This window comes from Notolabrus celidotus, chromosome 9 (assembly GCF_009762535.1).
Source record: "Notolabrus celidotus isolate fNotCel1 chromosome 9, fNotCel1.pri, whole genome shotgun sequence".
NCBI lineage: Eukaryota > Metazoa > Chordata > Actinopteri > Labriformes > Labridae > Notolabrus > Notolabrus celidotus.
Genome location: NC_048280.1, coordinates 22,021,862 through 22,044,914, shown reverse-complemented (window position 1 = coordinate 22,044,914; position 23,053 = coordinate 22,021,862). Strand labels below are relative to the sequence as shown.

The following is a 23,053-nucleotide window of genomic DNA, read 5'->3' as shown; positions in this document are numbered from 1 at the left end:
CTTGTTTTGATGAATCTAAATTAACTACACATTTTTTCTGTTTGTGCAGTTGTGCTTGTGTGTGTGTGTGTGTGTGTGTGTGTGTGTGTGTGTGTGTGTTTGGGGGGGGATCGTATCCACAGTCTCATCCATGTCTGACCAGCCTCATCTCCCACCCAGCACGCATCTCGAGGGCTGCCGATGGCTGCCGAGAGCAGAGGAGTCAGAGAACGCCTGATCAAAGGGCCTCGGACAGATCTGTGAAGGCCCTTTGAAAGGACATCCACAGTTACACAAGTTGACACGCTTGTACGTGCTCTGGCACAGACACAAACCCATACTCAGAGGCCTGCACAAACACACACTGGAACACACACACAAGTTCATGCACAGAGGGACACACAAACATTAAACTTCAAACACACTTTCAAATCCAAGATAATAAGTCCAGCACATCAGACAACTGTAAGGGCCTTTTCTTAAAATATATCCCAGACACACACGCACAGACACCCATACCCTAATAATGGTGAGTGACAGGGTGCGGTCGAGGTAGACAGACACAAAGAGGACTTAAGTTTTAAAGTTTCAAAAAATATAGTTTCTACTGGAAAGTGCTGAAAAGGTAACCCATAGCTTTTTGTGTGTCATGTAATCTGTAATATTTGAGTACTTGGACTGGTCAGTAAATCAATCAATCTTTATTTGTACAGTGCCAATTCATAAGAAATCTTATCTTGCAACACATAACAGAAAGAGCAGGACTAGACTGTACTTTTTGTTATATTATTTACAAAGGCTCAACATGAATCCACTATGAGCAGAGCACTTTGCAGCATTCAGCAAGTAACAGTGGCAAGAATAAAAACTCCTTTTAACAAGTAGAAACCCGGAGTTGAACTAGTAACTTTGTGTTCCTCGAGACAGTTGTCACAAAGGACAAATCTCTACATAAAAGTGAAGTGTGCTGAGAAGGCAAGAGTTTTTCTGAACAACTTTTTCAAGTGTATTTTGTATATTTTTTGAAAATGCCATGTATACTTCTTTCATTAACAATCTGGGAGGCCATTTACAGAATCTAGAATCTAGATTTAGAATTGACGCGGACCGCAAGCCATGTGATTGGTCGATTCGGGTGCATTGCGTTTCCCGCATTGACACCTTTTCCGGGATCCTGGACATCGTCCTCACATTGGCCGTGTATTTCATCTCCTCCTCTCTATTCTTCCCTGTAATTATGTCTGTATGATAAATAGAAACATGTATCAGCTGTAGATTAACATAACACGCTCTGAAACGCTGTGGAAAAGTGAACAGAGATCGTAGCAGGGCCGGAAGTAGGCTGCATAGGGGAGACGCAGAAGTATAAATTAGCCTTAAGCTGGAGGTTCGCATAGCTTCCGTACCTACGCAGAGGCCTACGCACGTAGCTGACGTGCACCTCCTCCAAAATGTAACTCAAGTAGAATTGACTGGGACTGCAAGCCCCGTGATTGGTCAGCTCGGCGGCATTGTGTTTCCGGCATTTACAGCACTTCAGGGATCCCCACTCATCCGCCTTGTATTTCATCTCCTCCTCTCTATTCTTCCCTGTAATCATGTCTGTATGATAAACAGCAACATGTATCAGCTGTAGATTAACATAACACGCTCTGAAACGCTGTGGACAAGTAAACAGAGATCATAGCGGGGCCGGAAGCAGGCGACCGGCTATCAGAGAGACCGCACTGCCCCCAAGAGTTTCGGCGGAGAATTGCTGCACGACACATCAACGCACAAGTATATGGTGCTCATGTCCGTGTCAGCCCTGCTGCAGTGGGGCGACACAGAGGTATAAATCAGCCTTAACATAGGCTAATATTTCAGACAAAGCTAAAACAGCAAAGTAAAGCCAACCACCAAAATGAAGTTTGAGCATGAGTTTAATGACGGAAATAACTCAAAATGTTGTAATTAACTAATGCAGATGTCAACACACATTTTACTTAAGGTATTGACTGTCATACCCAGTAACAGGGTTGTTAGAGCTGATTGGAACCGCTACAGGGTGAACAAGACCTTGATATAAGGTGGACAAATGATATGATTACAGCTGGAGTCCTCGATGAGAGCTGCAACCATACCAGTGATGTATTCGTGCAATGGTTTTCTATCAAGAAATTACAGACTATTGCCACAAAGTTTTGACCAATCAGAATCAAGCATTCATCACAGCCATGAAACAAGCAAGGCTAATAATCTCCTGTCTTATGTTAACATAGAATGGACATGGGAGGTATGGAGAATTCCTGAAATATCAAACTATGGATTCATCCATTATCAATATAGGTTCCCAATAGTGCTAACCACTGCTTCTGCATCTAACAGTCTGACTTAAACATGAATTCATCCTTCGAAGACAAGTGATATTTATGCATCTTACTGTTGTGTTTTCCTCAGATATTTATTGTAATGTTTTTTTCTGTGTCTTTCCTGCAGTAATAATGAGGCTTCTGCAGCTGTTAACAATATTTGCTAATTGATAATTATATTTGTTTGGTAAAATGGCTAACTTAGAATTGTATACGCATTGCTGTGTATGTTTTGTGAGCCAATTTTGAGTCTATGCGACCATTTCGTTATTTTGAGTAATACGACTGTGTATTCCCATCATGTGACCGCATATTTCAAATCCCTCTGCATGGCTGTTTCCAGCTCCTCGCTATTCTTCCCAGTCGTCCAGGGGAAAGTTTGTGTAAATTTGCAGTGGCTTAATTACTGAATAATTTAGACCATGCTCCAAATTAATGTAGACATTTCCATATTAATGTGTTTGCTCACCGATTCCACATTTATTTGTACTGCGGACAGGAGGGTAGCAATTATCACAGCATATCATAGCAGTTGTGCCGGTATTTCAGACATCATTAGGCTGCTTGTCCACCTCAGTGTGACTGTGAGTGCTCGTCTATTGGACACAGTTTGGTACATTCCTCAAATAGGCTCACTGCGCTCCTGTGGGTGAGATCTATCAAATCATGCTCCAGGGAGAAAAGGGTGAGGGGGCCTTGTTTGTGTTTGACAAGGTGAGGTCCAATTTAGAATCCTCGCTGTGTGTGAATGTATTATTACATGCAGACAACAGCAAATAACCCAACACCTGCCAAGTCGACACAGTCGACGTCTGCTGGTCAGTGCAGCACAGTAGCTGACTTCTCTGCACATGTCCCAGGAGGTTGACAGCTCTCTGCTCCTCTTATCTCCCCTTCTCACCCTTCCCCTTCACCCATTTTACCTCACCCTTTCCTTTCTTTCTTTCGTTCTCCCAAGTCTCCCAACTGTTTGGCTCTTGTTAGTAGCTTGGCTGAGCAGGCTGGCACCTTTCACTGAAACAGCACCCAAGAGGAGGTTGTGACACGGGGAATTGCGAGCATGTGTATGTGCTTATGTGTGTATGTGTGTGTGACCTCTCTTTCTTGAGCTGCTGTAAATCATTACAGCGAAGCCCTTCGTTAAGGAAGCCAACCACCATGGCACCTTTCAGGCTTGTCCTGCATCTGCCTGACGTTTCCTTGACATTGACTCAAACACCCACCACCTGGGGCATAACAATTTTTTCCAAAGGGAACTAAATGTGACCCCAAATAAATCTGAACTTCTTTATTCCCTCGGATCAGCAATCATATTTACACATTGTTTTTCCGTTTTTTACACTGACAGCCGCAAACGACACATTTGAAAATGATTGTTTATCTTGTCACGGTGAAGTTTGCTCCGTGTCCACCATCTCCCACCTCCCATCACCTCCCTCTTGTACGTTCCTTCAATAACAGGGGGAGGCTAACTTAGCAGGGCAGTCAGTAACTCAGTCACTCAACCCGTGCAGGCAGGTAGTCAGGCACCTGTTAACAGCCCCAGTGTGCCTGCAGGTCTGTTGGATCAAAAATCTCAGCAGAGGCAATCTGTCTTCCAACATGAGCCAAAGAGAGAAAAGGTTGGCAAGGAGAGATGGAGAGAAATAGATAAGTGGCAGGGAGAGGATGAAAAAAGAAGAGAAGGGAAGACAGGCTCTAACTTTGGACAAAGATGATCCCTCCACAAAATAAACGCATGACATATCTAATAAAAAAGACGAATGTTGCTTATCAGATAAAAAATGGAGACCTAGACTTGCTGTCTTCAGTGATTGTCACCTCTTTACCTTAAAGTTGATTTTTGGTGCTAATTAATTATAGTACCTGATCAGTGTATACACCTTGATACCTGACAACACATGTTAGGCACTACTGTAGGCAGAGGGCTGGGTACTGCAGTATATCATCGTCCTCACTGTGTGATACATGGTGGTCTAATGACATGAATGAAGGTTAACTGAATGGGAGTTGGTAGTAGACCAAAGAAGTTGTTGACATCAGGCTAACAGAAGAGCAAGACAGCAGGATAATGTCAGATAGAGGTGAACAGAAGTTGAGATGCACTAACCACTTTTGAAACCAAAAAGAAAAAGAAAAAAAAGGTTTTCTAAGTCTTTATACCGAGACAACAGGATAGGTGGAGGATGCATTCACCTGTGATGGGTGGACTTCATGGGCCACAGAGTCCTACATTACAACTACTGTTTGTTGTATTGACAGTGAGTGAGAAGTGTAATCCTATAGGCCAGAAACCAGAAGGATGCAAAAGACTTACAGCGCTGCAGCAGACAGCGGCAGACTACTTCGACTTTGGTCAATCATATTGTGGCAAATACAACTGTAGCTGTCACAGGTACAGATATACTGGTGAACATAAAAACAACTTGGCTGTGTTTTAAGTTTAAGGATATAATATGAACTGGTTTACAAACACTATTTGCAGTGTTATTTGTAAAGAGCCTTTTCTAAAGAAATATGCATGTTTTTCTCCCACAAATTTCAAAGTTGTTCTCTAGTTTACGGTATTTCATCTCACTGAAACCAAATCAAAGTGCAGTGAATAAATACATTCATCTTGCACTTTGCCTTTGCAGGAGCATTTTGTATTTTAATTTATTCAGATATTATGATGAATTGTTATATGAGTGTCTTGCAATATGTCTATTACCACAGAATTGCTGTAGTATAACATCATCCGTTTGGGAGTCACCTGGCAACCCCTACCCTATCGGTATGGTGGGTGATGACAGTAAGTATCATACTGATACCAGTTTCAGTACTGGCCTTGGATTCTGGTGTAGTTACCAAAACAACTCTATATGTGACTACAAAAATACTGCCTGACTGCTTGTTAGCCATTCATAATGGTTTGGCTCTCCTTAAGGCAGTGTCTCTAATCAATATAGGTCAACACGTTCTCTGACAATCTGAACTTCATTTTTTTTCTCGACACCATCACTGTTACCTGCCTTTGTCCAACTTTATTCCACCCGTTGTTCTTAACCTTCTCATTTATCTTCTGCCTTCCCCTGCTGTCAATCACTCATTTGTCTCCAACCCAAGATAACTTGTGGTCTTCATCATACTTCCTATCTACAAACCTCTTGATCTTACAACCCACCCGCCCAACCTCCACTACCACCAGATGTTCTTTACACATCCAACTTCCTTTAGAGAGAAGACATTAAAGCCCTCCATAACATTTTATCTCCCTGGTGGTCTTGTGTCGGCATTTGGGTCTATTCCATTAAACCCTGTCACCAAGTGCATAAAATATCACCCATGAATTAATGAACAAAGATGATTCAGATAAACAGTCAGTTGTGTTAGATTTTGCCATCCTCTCACACATACACACATACACACAAGCGCAAACACTGAGAACAAGCATTCACTCGTGCGATCTCCCCACAGAACAGCGAACAGAGAAGGGAAGAAAAAGATGTTCATTGTGATTTCACCTCAATGTGCTACCAGGAAATAGCCTATTACTTATTCAGTACTTTCTCTTTGTCATTTGTGCATACATAAACTGTGAAATCTACTAAGGAGCGCTGAGGGTTGAGAAAGTGTGACTTGCACTCAGACAAAGGCCTCGCTCTCACACATTGATCTAGCAAAACTTCTATTCAAACCCAGCTATATAGAATTTCCACAGCCACTATGAATAAATTGCATATTTCAGCATATTCTACTTTTTTATGGATTATGAAGTGGCTTAGTTGGATAAGTTGCTAGTATGGTTGATTTCATGCTGAGAGATCGAGCTTAAGAGCAAGCAGATAAGTCAGAATAAATTTAAGTTTCAGCAACCCTGTCGTAAAATCCACATCTAGACCAAGACCACATCAGGACCAAAGACAACACAAGATGTCACAGCTATAACAGAACCTGCAGATGTGATTTGGGAGTATGAAATTATTTTGAGCACATCTTGGATTCCACAGAAGCGTAGTATCGAAACTTAGATATAGTTCTTACTGTGAAGTTCCAGCAACCATGCATTGAATGTTACCTATTAACAGGTCAAATATTTGACCAACCACAGACATTGGAATAATCTAACCTGCAGGGCAACTACCGTATACTGATATTAGTATAAACCCCTTTAATTTGGTAGCATCAGGATGGGAACACTTGACATGATCAAGGTTTAAAAACATGTTCTAACTAACTTTCACACAAAAAGAAAGCAATTGTCATGAAGCTTCATCATTCCTGTTACTAACCACCTTTTCAGTTTTTATCCTGTATAAAGGAAGTGGACACCCACGCATGTCATCAAGCTAACTGTCACAGATAAACGCTTTGCTTGGAATAATCTCACTCTCATAAAACAGCAGCAAAGGGCTTGTTTGTGAAGCCCTTGTCTTTTTAACAAATTTGGAGTCCATGCCAAAAATCACATTGGGTTGTAATCGGGGCAACTAAGTGACATCAGTTGGTGTTGACGTTCTCATTGAGGGACATACTGTAAATACAGCAGTGTTCAGACTCCATTAATAATGACATTATTAGCAACGGGCTCCTGTGGTTTTGCTGGGCCTGCACTAAACTGATTAGTCCATGCAGACACTGATCTCACCTTCCTTAGTGCTTTAGTGCGTGTGCATGTGCATGTGCGTGTGTGTGTGTGTGTGTGTGTGTGTGTGTGTGTGTGTGTGTGTGTGTGTGTGTGTGTGTGTGTGTGTTTGTGTGTGGCAGCCCTTGCTTGCAGGCTCTGTTATTGTGCATCAGATCGGGTTCTTGTGCTCTTACCATTTCAAACAGTTCATTTTCTACCATGCTAATGGCAGTTTTGGGGGGTTAAGGAGATAAACAAATCCTCGCTGTCACCTCATTTAAAATCAAATGCCACTTAATTATAGCTGTATGTGTTTTCAAACACTTTGCATAATTTATTGTTCTACTCCGTCCTAATCTCCAGATCCTTATCGCCTGTGCTCTATTTTACACCCTCTATCCTTATAATAACATTATAATGCTGCCTGTCTCAGTTTTTCTTTCTCTTTCTTGCTGCCAACAGCAGTGTGAAGAGATAAGGAAGGCGATGAAAAGACATTTTTAAGTTGTGCCTCACCTTGTAGGGATTTGATGCTGTAAAGGTTTATTGTCAACTCTGGAGAGCATACATGAACACACTCACACACGTACACAACACAGCCCTCTGGCAGTGCTGCATTTCTTACAACCAAAATACAAACATTGTCAGATTCTATGAAAAGAGCTGGGTAACATCACCATTCATGATTTGGATGCACACACACACACACACACACACACACACACACACACACACACACACACACACACACACACACACACACACACACACACACACACACACACACACACACACACACACACACGATTTTGTGCTACCAACTTTTCCTGCTTTTTATTCAAACTGTACAAACAAATACTTTTATTTCATTGAAACTATGTGCCAGCTACAACCAGGCACAGAATTAACATTAATGTATAAGTGCTTGACTGGTGCAGGTTGCCATAATAAACACTCAATGTCAGATCACAGCATTTTTTTTTTCTCTAATTGTGGGATAACTTCTAAAAAAAGTTGTCTTCTATCCTGGTGAGCTTCCATACAACTTTAAAAGTCTCATGTAAAATCTATATAAAAAGCAAAATAGATTATATTGTGTATATACATCCCATTCCTGTTACTATAATAACTATAGAAGAACTAAAGTTCCCAATGTGCCATGAATACACTCACAACTAATGTAGTGACAATACATTGTAGGCGGACAGGCACACATTTCAACCACAGCAAAGTCAGAGTGTATGATATATGCAATTAGTCATAGTAGAATATACATCTCACTATACATTCATCATTATATTACTTTGCATTCAGACAGCATGATGTACCGTACAGCTGCAGCTGCTGATGGGGGTGTTATACAGTAATTGTCCAGCCGTACACTGGATCAGAGGACAGATTTAATCCTTATAATCAGTGCATTCTGATTCTTTCATTTACATCCTTCATTTAAAAACAACGAGTAAAGACCTTGTTTAAATTAGCAAACAGAAGCAACATCTGAAACTACCATTTCCACAAAGCATTCATTTCGCAGGCAAGTAAAAGCTCTGACTGTGATTGAATTGAAAACATTGTGGTGGCTGCGAATCTTATTATGAAGAACACAACATGCACAAAGTAGAACAAATAGACCTAATTCATTGGAAAAGTGCCTTGCTTTAGTCACCTTGGACACCTAAATGCCTTTCATATAGGTTAGTATAGGATCTACATGTCACATAACACCATCATCATTGAGCCTCAGTCAGCGTGAACGGGGAGCAGATTGTGCATGAATACCTAATGACATGTGTATGTGGCTTTCTTTTCCACATACTCAGTAGCAGTAGGTGTTGCAGGTTTCACATAACCAAGTAATGGATGGGAGGAGCATGCAGTTGTGCATCCTCTCTACGGGCCCTCCATCCTGGGCCAGTCGATGGGGCAGACAGGCTGGGCTTAGGTTATCACATAGATCCCATGGCTGGACAGCACAGCAGACAGATACAAGTCAATAGGAAGGTGCTGCTTGTGAATATTCACTCTAGTGTCCAGCAGCGAGCTGCATATTAATCAGCTACAGAAAAGTAGAGCTTTGTGTTTAATGCAGATTTGTTAAAGGCTCCTTGAAAGACAGAAAAAAGTGTGTGCATGGATGTGCATGCTTGTGTGTGTTTGTCTCGTCTGAGTGACTAAAAAGTTTCTGTTGCTTAAACAAACACAATCAATGTCAACCCAATCAATCCAGGTTCATAACACACACTCATTGCAGATAAACTTGTGTTGTATAAACTTTATGTGGACACTGCACTACATAATTACAATAAAGCAGATTGCTTAGCCTCAAAATACCATCAATCATATACAGTGTAGCCATTTCAAACATATTCCCTATAGAGAGGCATAAAGATATTGCTATCGAGCTTTTGGAAATGTCAGGGCAATGGAAACCCAGGCATTGCGCAATTACATAATGATTATTGCAAAAGTTTCTCCCCCTCACTCAGTGTGGCTGTAATATGCAGTGCATGGCCATGGGGGTTCATTAGTGAGAACAGGCTGCTGTTGAAAAGCTCCAGTTTCACCTCTGATCCCGGCTAATGTGATTTGGACCTGAGATTGGTAGTGCAGAGATTAGATGCTAGCTCACCTCAGGGTGGGAACCAGAGAAGGAGACATACATCAATGTTGTTTGCTCTCAAACTCAAACGTCTTCTCACCTCTAATTTACTCTGAAGCATCTGCTAAAAAAAAAAAAAAAAGTGTCTCGAAAGCAGTTGTTGTCTAATTTATTTTCAGGCGGTGGAGAATTGGTGGAGATGAGCGAGTGCGTGCTAATCCACTCTGTTACAACTTGGAGTGCATGATTTGGGCTTTCATAACAAATCAATTGGTTTGTTGTGAGTAGGACTGGAGGATCAGCTACGGATGACAACTGTGTTAGCATTCTCCTCTCATTACCTCATGGCTTACCCCCATGGCCCGCACTGCCAGTCGCAATGTCAGCCTACTCCTTCTTTCATTTCCTTTTCATTAAGCCTCTGCTCTCTCTGTCACTTCTTAGCCCCTCCACCTTCATCTATACTCTCCTTGTGCCCCCTCCACCTCCTCCATTATGTCTCTACCTCTTTCCTTTCCCTCATTCCTCTCTCCGCCTCTCATTAGGTCATAGTTGTGGTGATTTGTCAGAGTGGCTGTGTTGATTAATAGGCCGATGGAGCCCCTATATTTGGGGGGCTGTCAGCAGGGCTCCAAAATGCCAGGGCCGCCCCGCTGAGCCCCCTCACCACCCAGGTGGCCCCATTTGGGCTAAATGAGCTGTGAAGGGTCTCGGCTATGCCCGCCTGCCCCGCACTAAGACGTTACGCACAAACACACACACACACACGCATAGACACAAAAAGGCACAAACACATACGGGCAAACAGACGCACGCACACATCTAAGACACGTTCACGTACTCAACACCCAGGCTCTTGCTGCCACGCACCCCTGCGTTCCCACATGATTTGTCACACTCCATCAATAGACAATAAGTTACTGCCACTCTAGCCTGTCAATGGGCCCTGTCTGCAGCAGACCCCTCTATGGTGTCTCCTAGCCTGGTAGGGGAGGGAGAAGAGGAGGGTGTCGAAGGGTGTAGCAGGGAGAGAGTACCATAGTAGTTGAGTATGAGGTCGGGGGGGGAGATAAAGATAGGTAGAGAGTAACCTAGGATAGGGGAAATGTTAGACAATATGTTACGCTAAGCAAACCACAGCTCAATGGTGGGCTCACAAACCTCATCCTAAAGCACAGGCAAGTAACCAGGTTCAAGGGTATGAAGGGTTGGGCCTGCATGTCTGTTCCTATGCATGTATACTGTATGTGTGTGTGAAGAGTAACATGGTTCAGCTGCTCCAAGCTAATTGCCCAGCCTTGAAGTCAGAGGCAGTGCTGTGTGCATGAATGCTTGTGAATGTGAATGTCCCTCTTTGCAAGATTATTTTTGTTCCCTCTAAAAACTAGGAGGGGGAGACCTTGGTGAATGAGATCATCCTGCTATATTTGCACGTGCACACACTCATGCACAAACTCACACACATACACGCACTTACTTCCACAAGTGCAAGTGCACACGCCTCCTCAATGATTCAATCTGATGATGGGTATTGGAGGGGAAACTGGAATCTGTGAAGGTCAGAAAAGTCTGAGCAGTAACATCCACCACTGCAGGCTATACTGCCACTGTCTCTGCTCCTACACCGTCATTACTGCTGGCCGGCTAGCTCTCATTATCAACTTACTTCATCAAACACACTTCATTATCAGCCTGTCCTTAACAGACAGATGGGATGGACCCTCGAGCAAATGACAGAGTAACTGGAATAAAGTGATTCCTTTTAAAGTCTGTTCAATGAACGGGTCATAACACATATAGTCCCCTGCTATTAGTTTATCTGTGATTTACACTTGATTGGACATCTGGAGGAAGAAAAAGAGTGGTATGTTTCTTCAGAAAATACGCTTTAATTGTACCAATGGCTATGCGTTATAATTACATCGGCGGCGATTATAGTCATTATGAAGTCGTTATTTCTGAGACTGTTGAACATATGAAAGGCGGATGGATACACTGGCTGAATAGACAGCTGTTACTGAAGATGTAAGTAACAGACAGCCCGATCACGCTGGCAATATGGACGACCATGAAATTAAGACTCAACGTATAGTAATTACAATGACAATGAGCTTTGTTCGACGTGTCAAGTATCAATCTAACACTTGCCAGGCAGCTTTCATATCATAGCTAATAGGCAGTTGGCGGGGTCCGGACGCTGCCAACCGCCAAAACCAAACTATTCATGAGCCGGCCCTCGTCGTTGTGCTTAGCAGTTGACGTAACAGTAATACACACATCAGCTACATGTGCCCCCATGCAAATGAGCGTATTAGAGCAGACCTCAGAGAGTGGAGCTTGGCCAATAAATCCAGCCGGGGTGAGAAATGTAGCCTTTACCATGCGTGTCCAACCCCATCTATTTAACCTAATTACACACACCATACCAGGTAATAAAAGTCTGCATGCCATCAATTCTGACATCTCACCCAGGCCACTGCAAGGAATGTCTATTAGGATCTATAAATCCTCAGGGTGGGGTTCTTCTTGTAGTGTGTGAAAGGTGTCTGTGTGGGCAGCTGTGTGATGCCTCTTAATGTTTGTGTGTGGGTGTGTACATGTTCGAAGGTAGTTTTTAATGTGTGTGCTAAATCTGCTAGTATTTAACCCACTAATAGAGTTCAATCATCCAGTTTCCATCATTGGTCTTAATCCAAAATCAAAAGAAAAACAACGAACAGCTGAATCAGACAGTGGTAAAAAATGAAATCCTTGGTTTTGGCTGGATGCTTTTCCTGCCCAGGTGTTTCCTGTCGCTTGCTGGCGGACCCGTCTGTCACGCCTGAGGCCGGGCAGAACGTTGCTGCAGGTACTTTCACTTTCCAACGTCACGCTCTGCAATTGGTCAAAGAAAACAGCTCTGCCTTGCTGATAGCCACAGCCAGTGTTTTTAGCTACAGACGGCTGGAGACAAATAGATGTGGTCACAGTAGCTTCACCGCACCCTCTCACTGTCTTTGTCTGCAGCACACCTGAGCCACACCTGACGGGATGTGGATCCATGGATGACAGGACAAAGTGGAAAGGTGAAGCAAGGCAGTAAGGGGAGAGATGAAAGACAAATGGCTAGGGGGTGATGAATCTTATTGTTGGAAGATGTCCCTGTGAACCGTTTCAACTTTTCACCTCTGGCTAATTAGTAGAATAAGGATAAGGGTACTGGAAATAAGGTGAATAAAAGGAGCTAGTTAAGTCAATAAATGTATGAATAGAAGAGTTATAGATATTCAGGATTACTTTTAAATGCATAGTTTTATAAAATACTAGCACATCAAGTAAATACCACAAACGAAAAACATTCTAAGCCTGTCTATATGTCTCACCAGCTCATCATTTTGGCAGCATTTTTCCCACCCAGTCTGCAATTTCAAGCTCCCCATGAAGAAAAAAAAAAGAAAAAAAAATATAAAAGGATCACCACACCTGGATTTCCACTTCAGGATGTCATCCATGGAATTCAGCTGAAAAGCTAATCCATCAAACTCTGTAAAGAGAACAGTGTGGGTGTGTGTATTTTCTATTAAAAAGGATTACTCTATTACCAAAACAGAGCAGGTTTGAAAAGCCGGCTCAGAATTTGTGGTTCGGTAAATTGATTTATGACTGATTTATCTTGCATAAGCCTGAGACAGTGTTGGTTTTTCTGGAGAAGTGCGGGCATTGTGTCACAAACAATTGCTTTTTCTTAAAGCTGGCTAAAAGAGGGTGAATTCTCAGCAGCTGGTGTCACAACATCAGGCTGTTGTGGCTCTAGCCGTCGCAGTAGAAAACGCTAAATGATTGCGATTGATAGAGGAGTTTAGCAGGAAAAGATTCACTTTTTCTATCTGCAGTTTGTGCTCATCTTTAAAAAAGGAAACCATCACAAACACAAACCCATCTGCACAAAGATTAAAATGGAGAGACACTTGCATATATGCAGTATTATTCATGCTTATACAAACTACACACAATGGCGGTTAAATGGTGATTTGCTGTTGGTTTATGAAGATTACGCTCTCCTTCACTGTCACATGTTTGGTGCATTGTGCCGACACTCTGCAGAGCTCCCAGCTTCAAAGCTACTCCAGTGCAATTGTTGTCTCAGTCACCTATTATAAACAACGCATTTTTAGAGAAAAGGCTGTAATTGTGCAAAAGTGTGGCACAAATGGCTTTGTAACATTACTGTATGCCTTTCTTCAATGCAACACATACGCAGGACCCTGAAAGCTCTCGCCAATTGAAGTTCTGCTTTCATCCAGCATAAAAGCTAGGTTTGCAATTGAGCTTTGGTGCTATACCTTTCCTCGCCTTTACCCCCACCCTCTCTGCCTTGTTTCATACGAGTGCACAGCCACAATGGCTTGAGTAATGGGTCCAAAATGCCTTTTCCCTGAACAAAATCACTGTTTTTGTGGGTTATGTGGAGGTAACTTTGAGACCCGAACAACTTGAACAGACTACAGCTATTACTAATTCCTTTCTCTCTCTTTCTATTCTAATACTAGAACCACTTTGTAGTATGACACAGGCCCCGTCACTTAGCTTGACTCAATGCAATACACACATGAGAGAGGAAAAGTGAGAGTGAGAAACACACACACACACACACACACACACACAGAGAGAGAGAGAGAGAGAGAGAGAGAGAGAGAAAACACAGGGGAAGAGAGAGAGAACACAGGTCAACCACAGAGCTTTTTCCTTGTTTGAAAATGTCAACATCAAAGAGAAGCTGCTCTCCATCGGTGGGGGCGTGCTGGTGGGCCGTGGATGTTTCCCTGCTGCAGAATGAATCGGGGTCCAAAGCCAAACCAAAAGCGGTCTAAAATAGCCCGGTGACTGGGTGGTTATGGCCTCACATCTTATACGAGATGAAGCCACATGCTTTTAGTGCCCGGTGGCTGGCCTTGTTTGCTGCATTAGACTAGAAGTAGGATGTATAGTGGGAGAAAAGTGCCTGGGTGTTATATTTGCTCAAAAGTTTTGAGTAAAAAGTTAGTTTAGAATTCTTTAATTTAGTATTCAAATGACAAGCCCTCTCATAAAACTATGATTATTGACAAACTTCATTTTATATTATCTCACATGAACCCAAGACACTGCAAACTCAACATCTCAGCTTCTGCTGATGTAATAGCCTTTGACATGTCTCCTCTATCACATATGAAAAGCATGAGTTTGGTGAGAGCACATATGTCTACCTACATGCATGTTTAAAAGCGTGAGCAGGCTGCAGACAGTGGCCACTGGGAAATCAAGGAGCACTTTGTCATGCATCCTTAAATGTGTGACACTGCGTCTCATGAGACAGCGCCTGATTGGTCTACGAGGCATCGAAGAATGACGGCTGAGTGATGGCCTCAGGGGGGATATAGTGTGTTTGCAAGTTGTGTGTTGAGGGTAGTGCAGTGTGTGTGTATGTGTGTGTGTGTGTGTGTGTGTGTGTGTGTGTGTGTGTGTGTGTGTGTGTGTGTTGGCTGGGGTTAGAGACACAGGACAGGACAGTGACATGTCTCAGTGGCACCCTGTCAAAGCCAGCTGGCAACGTGTCGTAATCCCGCCATCAGGGAGTCACACGCCACTCTGGTCTGAGTTTTTTTAGGCGTCACATCTTTTAAACAAAATATTAACTCCATTCAAATAAAAAGAATAAGATGTGAATGAGCTTTTCACCCACTGATGGCTTTCAGTGCAGCGATGTGTTGCACGAAGGATATAATAATTAGCTCATATCCAAAAAGTTAAAATACTGAAATAGTTATTTTAGATAATACGTTAGGATTTCAGCCTGCAAATGTAATGGACCTTATGTTGAATTTTGACATTTAACATTGAGGGAATAGTTTTTATGATTTCTCACAGTAAGCACACAACAGTTAAAGCACCAATAACATACTGACCAGAGCAAAGTCAATAATTCCATCAGCTTGGATTAATTATCAGATCAAAATAAATGTTCAATATGCTGCTGAAAACATGGTTTAAGAGTGCACCACACAACTTTTGTGGAATTAACCTTCTAACTGCATGATGGACACTACTTATCTAAAAAATTGTAAAAGGAAAAGTTAAAACTCTAAATTGTTGATGAAGTCAAATGACAAAAATAAATGAATAAATAAATAAAATGATTGAGAAATCAGGAGTTTATTTTACTTTTTTGCCCCTGCATTTCTCTGAGTGCATTTCTGGGACACAGACTGATTGTAATGGTTTTTCATAGGCAGGGCACCAAACAGGCCCTTGTTTTTTTGACTTTATGGATTGAAGGCAAAACTTATCTTCAATAGGAAAGCATCTTCGTGTTGTCTATCAATTTGTAGATTTTGTGTCAGCTCTATGTCTCTTTTGATACTTTCACAGCAGGAACTCTAATCTTTGCAAGTCTGTTTGTCTTAGTTGTAGTCACAAATATCTCTTAGGACAAATTAAAGTTACTTCTTTGAAATGAGCTAACATTAGTTAAAATTGAGTTTCTTAAAAGAAGACTTTATTCTGATCACAATACACTTACTAAAGTACATTTTGCTTGCTGCATTGGCAAATAGTTTAACTCATTACAAGCAACTAAGGTCTTGTTTGTTGCTTGTAACATCTTTAAATAAGATTAAGTACTGGACTTGTTATATAAATGTTGCTTATATTGAGTTTAATTAAATATTTTTGACCGGAAATCACACAAATACACTTGCAAAGATCAGATTTTTTTGCAGAGAACTTGAGGGTTTAAAAAAGTGACCCAACAAAAGACGCAAACAAAATGAGCACAAATACGCGGGCCACATGGTTTATTGGCTATAGGTCAGGACTCAATTAGTATCATTGTGTTGGAATAAGCTTTTAATGTCTTTCAATGCAGAACAATCTACTGTATGAATCATGTGTTGCTGCTGTAAAGAAAAGCTAAATTCTAAAACCAACAGGGGGCAGCCATAATTACCCAGCATGCCCCTCATATTTACTATCTCTTAATAAGCCACTGGCATGGAGCAGACAATGGCCTGTCATTTTTATTTTGCAGTTATTTCCACACCGTTTTGTTGTCGTATATTCATCAGCAGATAAGGACTAGCGTGGAGTGAGTGTGAGTGTTTAACTTTGTCTCCCTGGTCCGTGGTTCTGATGGATGTTACCAGCTCTTACCACCCGAGAGGTGGAGAGAGAGGGAAAGAGAGAGACAGAGTGAGAGAGGAGGAGGATTTACGCTGGCACCGCATTTTTGTCCAATTAATAGATTGCCAGTGTGTTGCGTATTTTGCATGACAAAGGAGGGTAATATTAAACTGCCATTTGTAATGAAAATGCACTTTGCAAATTAAAAAGTGCAGAAACCCAATTTTTCCTACCTCTTTAGGAAATAAACAGTCCTTAACCAATTAAAGCGCATTGTAATAATTCCGTGATTTATTGCAGGTTGTTTAACTTTCAAAACTCGGCTAACCTATATTAAGGTCACAATCCATCATGTCTTGCATGGAGTGCTATGGAGTAATGGCTGTTGTATTAGCTGCTTTTGATGATAGTATGAAAGAAGTATTAGCACTTGTCAACAAAACTGCTTACAACATAACATTAGCATGCATGAGCTGCGTCGCCTATTCATTATCTTGGCAGCTCCACACACGCGGTTACTGCCTTATAAAACATTTTGCCGGGCCGAGAGCACACACTCACTGTTTGGTTTTGTGATAGAGTGGCGACATGCAAACCATGGGGCGCGCTCTGGTTGCAATGCAAACAGGCAGCGGAAAGATGAAACAGTCTCTGACACATGAGCAAGGAAGGGGAGAAAGAGGGGATGAGAGATGAGAAGGATAAAGAAGATCACTCTCCATCTTTGCCTTGATCACTCTCCTTCAGTTTCTCTGTTACAAAAAAAAGGGCAGAAAATGTCCAGACGCTGACTGAAGGAGAAAAGAAGGGAGGACAGAAGAGCAGAGGGTGAAAGAGAGCAATGTTATGAAAAAGCTATACCTCTTTTTACACCTCAGCTGAGGCTGAATGATGACTGGCAAGAGAAAGGTAGCACTGGAAGAGAGATTGAAAGAGAGAGACCTAAAACAAGCTGAGCCATGAGGGTAACATTTGGAGGGCTGTTGAGGCAGATACAATGTGCAGAAAGAGAAAGCTTCAGCAGTAAGCAGTTACTGATTTGAAGGACAGAACGATGGACATGATGAGGGGCTTGGGGAGTGAAATAGTGAGAGAGAGAGAAGGAGTAACAGATGAAAACATGCAGAGAAAGAGTTACGGCTGAAGGGCACGGCAGGGTACCAGCCAGAGAGAGAAAGATGCAGAGATGCGGGGCGGTGTGACATGGTGACATTTGCCTCCACAAATGGGCTCTCTGGCTTTAGCCGCGCAGTCTGGTGCGATGCCCCCCGACTGTGAGCCAAGAATGCACTTAGCTCAACAAGAGCAAATGAATGGCCCTGTTTTGACTTTTACCATTACACTCCTTCTCCCTGATAGCTGGTGCCGGGCAGAGTGAGGCTTTGTTGGAACACGGGGATCCCTGCGTGTTTGAACGCCCCTCCACCATCGTCTAATTAGTGTGCTAAATTAGCAGTCGGGTAATATGTGGATTCAGTATTCAGCTCTTGACTCTGTTGTGATTCATCTGAGTAGCTGTAGTAGGTTGGAGGAAAAATGAAAAGAAATATATGTCAACATACAGTCAATTGCTAAAAATACTAACATACACATACCAAACGTATTTAAAGATAAAGAGCAGTAAATCAGGCACCAATTTAACAGCCATTTTTATTCCTGTACATGCTTTTTATTCTCCTTAGGTCCATATAGAATCATGTTCTATACTCCCTTTAGAGAGAAATCTACAAATCCAAGCCAGGCAAACACCTGAAAAGCTCACAAGCACGTCAACAACTGGCCATTTAGCAGCCCCAGCCACAATGCCAGATATTCAATAGAGCTAATTGCATCACTAAGGATTCTCATATCCTTGGGCAGCAAAGCAGAACATCAGGCTTATATTATTTAGCATGTTATTTTTCCCTGGAAGTCCATCTTAGACACGATTTTTCATCCCTTTGAGGAAAACATAGAAATCTAATAGCTTTGTTGGAGACAAGTGTTCACTCAGCAGTGTGGGCTTTAGTAGTTTCTCTCTTTTTTGGTAATGTAAATTATCTTTACTCATATTATTTTGCTTCATACACTTCAAGGGAGATTTGCCAAAGTCTAAATTAGAAAAAGTATGCAACTTCAGAACAAAGTTATAAGGTAAAGTGAATAAATGTTAAGTTTTGCTTTCTGCAAACATTGACACACAAACACACACACAAACATGCAAACGCACACGCATGCACACACACACACACACACACACACACACACACACACACACACACACACACACACACACACACACACACACACACACACACACACACACACACACACACACACACACACAGAGAGAGAAAGAGAGAGAGGCACATACATCCATTGTGTTCATTTTTGTACTTAAACAGGCAGTAACATGTAATGTTAAATGTCCCCCTGCACATTCTGGACAGGCTTGCAGCACAGTTAGCATCACATATGTCTATATGCTGCCTGTCTCTGATCACTCAGTCCCTCGCCTCGCTCTGCATGTGTTGATATCTAAATCTCTCTCTCTGTTTTCCTCTGTAGCCCCAGCTCCCCGATGATTATTCATGTGCGTTTAACTCTCAAACAGCCCCTCATTAACTGTGGCTCGCTGGGCCATACGTTGGGCCAAATTACACGGCTTTGACATACACAAACCAGCAGGGGAGGGGAGGGTGGGGAGGGAGGGGAGCAGAGTCGTCGGGATAAAAGGCCTGGCTCTCTCCTTGGTCCTCTCTAACCATAGATAATGGCTGCCAACGTGTCTGTATGGTCTTTTAAAGCAATCAGCACTTTCACTTTTAGAGGAGTGGGCTTTTGGGGGGGCGAAGGCGAAGAAGGGGGAGGGTGAGGAGCAGGAGGAGAGGGTGGGGAAGAGGAGGGCGAAGTGGTAAACACTGAGTCAGGATTGGATCTCACCTACAAACACCCAGATGGGAAGGTGGGCATGAGGAAATGATGAAAAATTTGCACTAGAGGCAAGGGGATTCCCAAGTGGATGTACTAGACTGGTATCGCGGCCAATTAATGATTTTATTTTGAATTGAACGGTTAATACAACACAAAAATGTACAATTGGGAACCTGTATTATCAGCTGCACTATGGTGTTATGGTGTTCCAGCAACATTTTGCTACTATTACACTTTGAGCTTTTTGTCTCAGAATGGAGTGAGGCTGTCCAAATCCCCCTACTTTATAACCTCCTAAAAATGTACAAAACAGTAAGCAACTGTTAAAGAAAGCTGTGATGCAGGCTGTCAAACATGTCAGATCTACACTGAGCCATCTACTATAATTTTAACACAAGTCTTACTTACGTTTAAATTTGAAACCTGAGGCAGTATCACAAACTATAAATATCAGACTGAGACTTGGCAGTTACTCGATACTGAAGAGTGGACTTAAAGCAGTACCAAAAACTTTATTCAGAAATCAATATAGGATCTTTTTTTTTCTGGTTCTGAGTAAATGCAACGTTGTGGATGAAAATCTTAAAAGCAGATATGAAACTAGTTGTACGTTTAAAGCTCCTCTGACGAACTTCTGGGCTGTGCAGTTTTTGCACCCCCTCTGGAGAAACGGTACCTCTCATTGCTTTGCAGATCTTGTCATGTACATGGATAAGTAGAATTTTATACATTTTTAAAATCTCATTATGTTTGAATTTGTCAGCCACATTTAACACTCTTGGAAAATTAGTGCTGTGTAAAATATGAAAAAAAGTCTGTTTCTACAGCGTGCTGGAACTCACTTTTCCGACACCTACCCCATGGCAGCATTTTATGTCATTAGAAATAATTTCATAGAAATATTTATCATTTTGCTTCTGGTCTTGTTTGTTTTTGTAGATTATAAAGAGGGAACTAAATTAATTAATTTCAGTCTGTTTTATAACCAGGTAAAAATTCCTCATAGGAGCTTTAAATGATCTCTCATAAAAGTTGGCATTGAGAAGATAGCAAAACTTTCTTTATCTGCTACAGTTGAGGGTGTTTTAGTCAAGAGATCAATCAAAAACTTTGTATTCATCACTAGCTGATGTCTTTTAACGGTGACTACAGTTAACTCGTGAGAAAGTATGGCAATGCATTTCTGAAAAAGTCAAATCAGCACTTAAAGCAACAGAGGGATTAGCCCTGGAATATGCAATTGCCCCTTCAACAAGGTGATCAGTCTCTGTCTGGGGCTCTACTGTACAATTTGAGACGCTACACTCACAAATTCACTGACAGTCGACTCAAGTATACACAATATTTACAAGTGGTACACACAGAAGGTTTCGGATACCTCATGGCCCCTGCCAGCAACAAACTGACAAAAAGAAAAATAGACTATACATACAGTTCTAATTTGTATCATGTGTAGGACCATGGTCATGTTCAACAGAGCTCACATTGTCAAAGTTTGGGGAAATAAACATTCTCAGACTCGAGTTCAAACTTCTTTATGTGTTGGTCCACAAGTTATGGCTTGTGTATATTTTTTGTGGTCAAATTCTTGACATCATATGAAGAAATATTTCATCAAGCCTAGAATATATATCGGAATATATCCTATGTCTAAATCGAAACAAACACTTTAATACTAACACAGTAACAAAAGCAGAGTTCAAAATAGACCCTCTGTGGGAAATTACAATTTATTTGCTTCACATCTCACATCACTCACCTGATACTGTAGCAGTATTTACACATAGACATGTCAGTCATTGCATTTTAAACAAGATGGAGATGACTGCACACATGCTCTGACGTACCCTAACAGCAGCGAGTGTGGGAGAACAAGTTTCCAATGACCTCAAACATCGACTAAACTCCACGTAACCATTACAAATCAGCCTTTATTGAACCGCAGGCTGAGAATCCCTCATCATTGCCTCTCCTCGCACGTAGTTGAGCAATCAAATCAAAATGTGCCTAATTTGACAGTTGTTATGAGAGTGACCTCAGTGTAATGTGAATAACTAGCCTTTATTAAGAAGAAGAATTGAGACTAATTCTACGTAGCTTGTCACATCTGACGTCGGACCTTCATGTTTTTTCTTTTTTTGGGGTGAGGGGGGGTTTAGTGCCATATGCTCAGTGTATGACAGCTACATCACAGCAGAATGACACAAGTGTATACTCCTCATGGGATGTGTGTGTTTATGTATGTGTGTGTGTGTGTGTGTGTGTGTGTGTGTGTGTGTGTGTGTGTGTGTGTGTGTGTGTGTGTGTGCGTGTGTGTGTGTGTGTGTGTGTGTGTGTGTGTATGGGGGGGGGGGGGGGGGGGATCACAGATGTTGCAGGCTGAGGTCTGGTGCAGATGGCTCTGGGGCGTACTTGCCAGTGATCTCTTTCCAGTGAGAACGGCACCATCACACACACACAAGCACACACACACATTGCTACCTGGACTCTCTTTAGAGGATAGGAAGTGACATGCTGCACACGCACCCACCAGGACACACACAAATGGACACAGAGCTACACACAGACCACCATCACGGCTACTGGCATGCATAAAACACATCACACTCCGATTCACCTCTCTGCTTCATACTCTTTTAAACTCTAACAAGCGTTTTCTGAAAGTTTCAAATTGGGCTTTGTGATAAAAATGTGGGATTTTTTTTTTCCTTCGATAAATCTCATTAGAAGGTTTCCACTCTATGAAAAGAGATTAGGGTCACAAGCCAAAGTTTCTTTTTAGTTCTGATTTAATGTCCTGAATTCTGACTTTTTATATTTGTTTCTTAATTTTATTCAGAGAGCAATGTCAGAATTCCAAGAAATAAGTCAGAACTTGAAAAAGAAATCAAGTGTGGTACTAATCCTCTTTCATGCTGCTTTCTGTCTACCAAAAGAAAACCTTGCAGTTATACTGTTTTCTGCTTCACATGATAACATTTCAGATATTACATTTTTTCACTTAACGGAAGTGTGGCTCACTCACTGAACACACCTCTAAAGCCTGGGTTAGAGACATTATTCCCAGTTAAAATCTCTTTGTCAGCTGAGCCCAGCAGACTGGAGTTTTCTCATAGATGGCCCATTTTAACAGTATGCTCTTCATATCATTAGACTCTTTAAACACTGTGTATGCCCACCAAGAAACACATGTACAGGGGCTAGAGCAGAACACCAAGTCACTATGAGCCAGAGTACCGGCTGAGTATTTGGAAACAGAGCATCTTTATAGCCTGAAATTCAAACACAAACATAGAAGAGCACAGGTCTCTCTATTAATCTTCCTCTTCCTCTGTTTGTCTCCCTCTCCTTGTTCTTCCCTGGGTAAAGGTGTCCTCTGGGGAACAGAGGGGCCTCAGGGGATTTGTCTTAGTGCAGAGTGCCACCTTGTTGTCAAGGCTGCAATGACACATTTCTTTCAAAGCC

The 23,053-nt window shown here is 41.9% G+C and overlaps 1 protein-coding gene across 3 annotated transcripts in view; it reads right to left on the bottom strand.

The window, feature by feature from the left end:
- kiaa0825 (KIAA0825 ortholog) overlaps window positions 1-23,053 on the bottom strand; it is a 123,789-nt gene that overhangs the window by 8,049 nt on the left and 92,687 nt on the right. The window lies entirely within an intron of this gene.